We start from the raw sequence: 8,715 nt of genomic DNA, 5'->3' as shown, positions 1-8,715 counted from the left end.
TAGTGTCGAGGATTGAGAAAGGTATGTTGAGATGCTTTGGACATATAGAGAGGATGAGCGAAAGGAGGTAGACGAAACAAGTATACAAGACGAGTGTGGATGGGAGAGTTGGAAGGGGTCGACCTCAGCGAACGTACCTCAATCAGATTGAGGACGTTTTTAGCAAAGGCCAGCTTAGGAGTACCCTAATTAAGTTAATAACAATGTACCTACCTATATAGTTTAAGTTTAAAAAATTTAGCTCTCAAAAGAAATTTCAATCGTTGTACTGTTGATATTTGGCTCTCTTGACTAATGAGTTTGCCGACCACTGGCCTAGTGTAATACCCGCTCCTTCCCCCCACCGTTGGGTGTGGCTGCATGATTGCTTGGCTGATGGAATATTAGCAAATGTGGTAGGAGAACATATGCTGGGTACCTGCTGGTCCAAGAAGGATGAACGACAAGAAGGAGCAGACCTGGACCCAGACACCAGCTTGGAAATAGGGTGAGCTGGGCCCAGCTGAGATCAGCCAAACCTCAGCCATCCTCTGACGTATTGCAATCTGGATGATTGACTACTTAAGCAGGAACTGCCTGCGTAGGGGAATTCGGTAATTGCAGTCACTTCTGTTTTGCTGGTGAAAGTCTTATTGGTGTTCCTGCCAAGTGTGATCATAATTAGAGAAAGGAGGTACTTGTAAATCTGTTTCCTGGGCCTCGCCTAGGAGGTGTGGAGGAGGAATAAACTTTTCTCTACCTTCAAGCTTCTTCCGCTGGTCTAATAATCAATTAGATATGATACAGATTAGCAAGAGAAAATAACTCAATTTAATACATACATAGGTATGGGAACCCACACACATGAGAGAGTCAGAGACCCCACATACAGAGAGGTTCAGAGACAGCAAGGAGACATGGGGACAAAGACATCTGAGCTAGGGATGAGGAAGGTTACCTTGGGGACTTCTAAGGGTCATGGCAGGAAGCTGAGAAGAGCAGACGCTTGGTAAATAGACATTTGTCCTGTCCTAAAATAGGTCCAAAAAGCTTATCTCTTAGAACCTTTTATTATGGGCAAGGTCCCTAATTCAAATTCTTCGCGACAGTTAAAGGAGCAGCAGAAGTCCCTCTTCAGCCCCCAGTTAAAGTTGCCTTTGGCTCAAAACCATCTGCATACCACAGAGGCACATCTTGGAGTGACTAGGTCTGACCTCCCACAGAGGGACTAATTTGGAATATCTGGGGGAAGACTGGATAATGTGCATTATCACTAAACTCCCCGGGGAGTTTGAGAACTGCTATCTCATACTTTTCAGTTCTTTGGTTCAGATTGGTAATAGTGCTTTTTAGGCACCTACCCTGCACCAGAGTCTTCATGCTATCTGGGGGAAGACTGGATAATGTGCATTATCACTAACCTCCCCGGGGAGTTTGAGAACTGCTATCTCAGACTTTTCAGTTCTTTGGTTCAGATTGGTAATAGTTGCTTTTTAGGCACCTACCCTGCACCAGAGTCTTTGCGTTTGCACTTGATCTTATTTTTAAACCCTGTAACAACTACTAAGGTAGGAATGACCATCCCCATTTTACAGCCGAGGAAACTGAGGCCTGGAGAGGTTAAATACCTAACCTAGGATCACATGTGTCTACCAAGGAGCAGGGGCAGACTTACCGTGTTTCTTCCATTGTGCCTGCGGCCTGCTGGCATACTTAATTTGGTTTTCAGCTTTGGTCTTCCTTAACATATAATTATGCAAATCAACCTGTGTTGTCAGTCCTTCTAGCCAAAAAAAAAAAAAAATGTAGTGAAGCAAAAGAGGGGAGAGCCAGGGGAAGGGAGAGGACAGTACTGGGAAGCTCTGCCTCTGGACTGTCAGGCAAGGCAAGGAGTGGGGCCAGGGTTGATAGGCCATTTCTGGACCCCAAGGACACAGAGAAAGGGGGTGGGGAAGGGAGAAGGGTCAGTAAAGAAAGCAGGCCCGGGCTGAGGGGTTGTGTGGCCTCCAAAATGCCTCACAGTGGAGCCAGCACCTCCAAAGAAAGGGAGCATGCACAGGTGGATCACATTCCCTCCGCATTGCCTGCAGAAGGTGTCTAAAAGGCTGGTTTTCGGCCACCCCTCAGATTCTGACTCAATAGGTCTGAGTTACGCCCAGCGGTCTTCCTTTTCAGCCAGCTTTCTAGTTTGATGTTGGTGTTTTTAAATCACATTTTGAGAAACGCTGAACTTAAGAACTGATTCAGAAATCAGTTCTCTCTGAAAAAAAATTACATGAGGAATATGTATAATTTAAATTCTAAAACGCAGAAGAGTAAAAGGAAAAAAGTCACTTGAAATCCTACCAGTCTGGGATACTCCTATCAACATTTTGATGTATATTCTTTCACATTTTTCCTGTGTGCATGGGTGTGTGTGTGCATCCCATATGTTGATGCGAATGTACACCATATATTACCCTGTAGCTTCCTTTTTGCATTTAACACTATACCTTAACACACCATTCCATGACAATAAATATAAATTTATATTGTATTTATGGTAGATTTCAGGTATCAGTGGAGATACTTGTTTTGAAGGATAGTCTGGGTCCCTATCTTGCAAACACACACTCTACCCTTGGGTAAGTTCAGAACATGGGTTCATTTCTGAACCCCAGCATCCTGCATCCAGCTTCACTGTACAGACCCGCGTGGGGCTGGGAGGTGAGGAGCTCTGGTTCTGGGCAGGGAGCTTCCTTCCCTGCCACTCTGGGCAGATGCCCCAGGAGCTTCTGAAAGCAGTTGGGAATTTTCAGCTGCTGACACCAATACTGGCAGTTTCCGGCTTCAAAGCCACTGTGAATCTGCAAGGCTTGCAGCTTTGGGTTACCCCGAGTGTCCCTCCCAAGTCCCACCCCCACCTGCCACTCACGGGGACCTCGGTGGGGACTGGGTTCAGGACTATCTCAGGGATTGAAACCACAAGCCCCGTGAAACCAGAGAGCTGCCTTTGAACTGCAGAACCCCAGGCCCCTGCAACAATGCAAAGTTCAAATCTATGGCTACTTGGAAGTGCATTTGGGAACAATCAGGGGCCCTCTGACTTCTGACCTGTGACCCCAAACCCGCCCTCTCTGCCCCAGAGCCTGGGCTTAAGTCCTTGGAGCCAAAGGGGGGTTAGGGGGGTGGGTTGGAATGTGTTGTAAAGGCCTGTTTTTGAGAAGAAATAAACTTAAAATATAATCACAAGTAAACTTTCAAAAAAGTAATTGGGATAATTAGTTTCAGTCTGAGAGATAAACAAACAACAAAGCAAACCCTTTAACCTCCAGTTCAGGGTTGTAAAGGGCCTGCGTTTGTATTTTCCCTGGTGCTTTTTATGACCTAGTGGCTGGCCCCTCTCTGCCCCTGGACTGGGGCGGCACAAAGCCTCGCTAATCACAGAGCAGTTTCGGAAATGAGGGTCTAGAATGGAATTTCCTCAACACGCCCTCCGTCTGCAGTCTCCTCTCTGAGCTGCCCCCGCTGAAGGCCCGGGCCCAGCTCTGGGCCCAGCTGGAGAACAAAGGAGCTATTTCTCTGAGTTTTCCCTGGAGCCCAGCCAGGCTCCCTGCTACAAAAATTCAATAAAAGCAACTCCTATGCTCCCTGCCCCGTGATAAATCCAGGGCTGCATATGTATGCGTTTACTGTGTATAAATATCTGTGGGGGGAATACAAAAATGTAAATTGTAGCGAGGGGCCTTGCCCTCAAAGAGCTTACTGTTCATCACAATGTCATAACGAATGGGCCACAGGGGAAAAGGCAACTCGCAATTCAACACAGCAATTTGATCCTTTAGCAAATGAGAGTCACAGGCCTCCCGAGTTCAGGAGATGGGAAATATCTGTTGAGCCTCTCCTCTCCTTGCTAAGATAGGGGATCGAAAAAACCTTACGGTGGTAACTTGTCTCAAAAGGTGGCTGCCATGAACTCTTTCCTTCCCGGCATGAACCTCCGCTCCCTCTTGGAGAGGAGACATGTGTTTTCTTTTCTTCCTCGAGTCTGGGCTGGCCTATGACTGCTTCGACAAATGGAATATGGTGGAAGTCACCCTGTGGTGTTAGTTCCAGGCCTAGCTTTCAAGACTGGCAATTGCTCCTTCCTCTCTTCGACTCCAGCTGACGTTCTGTGAGGAAGTCCAAGAAGCCACATGAAAGTCCAAATGGAGGACAACTGAGGCGCCAGGACCACCGCCCCAGCTGAGCACCGGCTTGCCAGCTGCGTGCACCAGCCGTCTTGGCAACAGACCCCGGGATCCAAGGATCCGCCTCAGCTGACACTACGTGGAGCAGACAAGAGCTGCCCTCCAAGCTCTGCCTCAGTGCAGAACTGTGAGCAAATCCATGGTAGCTGTTGCATCCATGCATCTTCTTTATTCTCACACAATCCTGTAAAGAAGATACTATTAGTACTACTCCCGTTTTGTAGGCAAGGGGTGGAGATCGAAGAGGTTAAGCAAATCATCCAAGATTACCAGCTGGGAAGTGGAGATGTCATGAGTACACAGGATGTGTTCTGGGGTTGGTGCATATACCAATTTGGCAGGAATCAAGGATATTAATTAGGAAGTTGTGTGATATAAAACAGGAAGATGGATGGGTTGGGATTGAATTAAGGAGGGACCCATGTGCCAGGATAAGAAGTTAGCGTTTCATTTAATAATGGCCATTTAAAAGTGGCACTTTTGCATAGAAGTGACAGGATAAAATTAACTTAAACAAGCCTTGGCCGGTGTTTTTCAGTGGTTAGAGCATTTGCCCATACACTGAAGGATCACAGGTTCGATTCCCAGTCAAGGGCACATACCTGGGTTGCAGCTTTGGTCCCTGGCCCTTGTTGGGGTGCGTTGCAGGAGGCAACCAATCAATGTGTCTTTCTCACATCAATGTTTCTCTCTCCCTCCCTCCCTCCTTCCCAGTCTATCTAAAAATCAATGGAAAAATATCCCCAGGTGAGGATTAACAAGTAAAGAAATAAATGACTTAAACAAGTCGTTGAATGTAGGAAAGTTTGAAAGGACAAGAGGCTGTAAGCAGATGGTCCAGCCAAGAGGTAGAGTTCTTCAGGAGGGAAGTGATGGAGGATTGCTGCATAGGGTGCCAGGGCTGGGTATAGAAAGAAACACATGCCAAGACCTTAAAACAAACAAACAAAAAAAACCAAACCAGTGTTAGGATTCTGTAGCCAGTGGTTCAAAAAATTTGAATCTGGGTATCCTAAAGAAAAATGTACCACTAAAGAAATTAGTGATGCAGGAAGACAGTCCCTGTGGGGAGAGAAGTACATCTTATGCACTCAAATAGTTATTTGTGGAAATGGGACAGAATTGAGGAAGATGCTGAAACTGAAGATCTGACAAAGAATGAAGGTGTGGAAATCATGGTCCTGCCATTTATATTCCTGAGTTCTCTCTCTCTCTCTCTCTCTCTCTCTCTCATAACACGCATAATGACACATACATACACACATGTACCCATATACACAGTTCAGAGAGCAAGCAAAAGTAGTATATACTAAATAATAATAAAACAATAAATAATAATCATAATAAAATAGTAAATAATAAGGAGAACTGACTACCAAAACATCTGGTTCTGAGAATAAATGCTACAAGCCATCTGGAAAGGAAAGCCGATGGCCCTGGAGCACCCACAGGGGTTACAGTAGAATCTGAGGAGGGACCCTCCTGTAAGGCACACTTGAGGACAAATGTCCCAGGCCTGGAAGGACTGTGAAAAAAAAAAAAAAAAGATTATTGTCGCCAGTACACATTCTTTGAAAATGTGATTTCTAGTGACCACATGGTATTCCATCTCATGAATAACCACACTTTATTGAACGATCCCTGTGGGCTTTGTGCATTTATGAGGTTGATAACTTTGGCCATTGTAAATAACACTCAAAGGAGAGCCTCTGCAATAAATGTTTCCCCTGCATGTGATCATTCTTTGAAGATAGATTCCTGGAGATGAAATTAGTGGGCCAGAGGGGAATAATTTAAAAATAGTCTTGATACTCACAGCCAAGGAGCCTACTAACAACAAAAATGGCCATTTCACACTTTGTCCAGCAGCAGAAGGGGCCCATCCCACTTGTTAGAATGAGGTGAAAAGTGAACGAAAAGCTGCCTACTCTGTAGAGTTTATTGTGAATTATGTGAAAATAGATGAAAATATAGCCCCACATGTTAACAGTGCCTGACTAGGTGTTGAGGTTATGGGGGAATCTGTCTTCTTTATACTTCTGTATATTTTATAAATTTCCTAAATAGTGTGTATATTACTTTCAAAAAATTTTTGAGCAGAAAAAGTAATATGCAGGAAGAATACTTTGCTCAAGTCAAGAAAACGGTGTTGTCCCAGGTCTGCTGAGGACAGTGCGGACTTGGCCCAGCCCCTCGGCCCCTCTGGGCTCAGCTCGCCATCTCTGGGCCAGCGCCAGTGGTTCCCAACGCAGGGGCTCAGTACAGCCTCCAGGGACTTCACAGCACACCTTTCCCCGAGTCCCACTCTACACTAACAGAACCCGCATTTGCAGGCGTGGACGGGGCCTGGGAACGAGCATTTTAAGGTGTCCCATGCGCCCTAGTGTGTAGTTTGGGGACGGGCCCCCCTGAACCAGAGGGTCTCAGGGCGGACACTTCAGCCCGGGGGGTGGGGGGCCGCTGCGGTTCTCTGGGCGGGAGGAGATGACTGGCGCTGCGAGGGAGGCACACCTGGGTGTGTGTGCATCGCCTGGGCTGCACGTAGAGGTGACCGGGGGGGGGGGGGGCGCTGCGGTTCTCTGGGCGGGAGGAGATGACTCTGGCGCTGCGAGGGAGGCACACCTGGGTGTGTGTGTGCATCGCCTGGGCTGCACGTAGAGGTGATCCGACTCCTTTCCACCCACGTTCACGATGAGTCAGAACCAAACAGGTCGCGTCTCTCCCCAGGGCAGCCGGTTCCTCCTGGGTGCAGCGCTGGAGAGACCAGCGGCCCGGGCAAGGGGAGCAGAGCCGGTGGTCGCCCTTTGGGGGGCTCGTTGTTGCGGAGAGGGGGGTGGAGGTGGGGCAGAAGAGACGGGTCGGCCTCGGCCTTCCTCCGGCCAATGGGGCGCTGCCACCTCACCCTGGCGGGCTCCCAGCCTCCTGCGAGCCCGGAGATGAGGGCAATTTAATCCCCGGCTCCTCTCCTCCGGCTATTTCTGTGCGAAGGGGGTTGGGCGGCTGCTGTTCCCTCAGCAACAGGCCTGGCCGGGCTCCACGCGGAGGAGGCCCAGCTGGGAAAAGCAGCGGGAAGGAAGGGAGGGGCCGCTCAGGGCCTTCCCTTCGCGGGTGCTGGGAGCTGCGGGCACCCGAGAGCCCTGGGTTCCAGAAGGGGGGCCTTTTAGGTCCTCGGTCCCGCCCTGGGAGGAGGCGGCAGAAAGGGGCCCGTGGGCACAAGAGAGCTCATTGTTCCCGGGCTGAAAGGAGAGGAGGTGTGAGAAGGAGATCGGGGACTTTCTCTTTGATGGAGAGAGGAGGCCAGTCCCCGACAGGCCCGCCTGGCCGCCGTCCTGGCCCTCAGCCCCGAGTGCTCACGCTTGGCATTTGCTGAGCAGCCCTGTCAAAACAACTAGGCATTCTGTTAGCATTTCTATTCCAGGTCCTTAGTCTTCTCCCTCCCAAGTCCCCTCTCCTGCGGGTTTGTCACCCTCGACCCTGGGCCCCAGTTTGGCTGTGGTCCGCTGTCCCACTCTGCTTCACTCAGGCCTCCTCCTGCATGTTCCTCTGCCCCCTGCATCTTCTCTCTCTCTCTCTCTCTCTCTCTCTCTCTCTCTCACACACACACACACACACACACACACACTCTGCAAAAACAAAACAAAGTCTCCGGCCCTCTTTGCAGCCCTAAAAAGTTCTGACGGTCTTTGTGAAGACCTGCGATCCCTTTAGGAACATTCTGTCACTTGTCACTTTTAAAATATGTTTTCATTGAATTTAAAAAATTTTTTGGAGAGAGGGATGCTCTCTCTCTCTCACACACACACACACACACACACTCTGCAAAATCAAAACAAAGTCTCCGGCCCTCTTTGCGGCCTTAAAAAGTTCAGACGTAGACCTGCAATCCCTTTAGGAAGATTCTGTCACTTGTCACTTTTAAAATATGTTTTTATTGAATTTTTAAAAACATTTTTTTGGAGAGAGGGAGGGAGAGAGAGAGAAACATTAATGTGAGAGAGAAACATGGGTTGGTTGCCTCCCGGCCCGCAACCTGGGGTGGAATCAAACTGGTGACCTTCTGGTGCATGGGACAGCGCTCAGCCAACTGCGCCACACTGGCCAGGCGTCAGCAGTCACTTTTAGATCCCTTGGTACTTGAAGATGTGAGCTTCCGGATCTAAATGTTGTAGTAAGATGTTAGTGTATGTTGCACGTCTTTGGGAGGGATAGCAGGCTGTTTTTCGTAATTCCCATCATGCCATTGTTTTCAATCTGGCAAATGTCATCTGTTAAGTGTCACATTGAGGAGACTCAGTCACCCATTTCCCGAGGTGCCTTTTTCTTGTTGGCTGCATCTCCAAACACAGGGGCACATACCCCGTAGAGCAGAGCACGGAAACACATATCCCCCACCCCCCCCATACAACCCCCTCCCCCACAGTCCATTCCTCACAGGGAGGAATGGGACCTGGACCAGCATCTTTCTCACGATGCCAGCAAAGCTTTCCTCAGACATCCGGTGCCCTCG

This window comes from Myotis brandtii, unplaced genomic scaffold (assembly GCF_000412655.1).
Source record: "Myotis brandtii unplaced genomic scaffold, ASM41265v1 scaffold457, whole genome shotgun sequence".
Taxonomy (NCBI): Eukaryota; Metazoa; Chordata; class Mammalia; order Chiroptera; family Vespertilionidae; genus Myotis; species Myotis brandtii.
The sequence above is the reverse complement of the archived record's forward strand: the minus strand, read 5'-3'. Positions refer to the sequence as shown.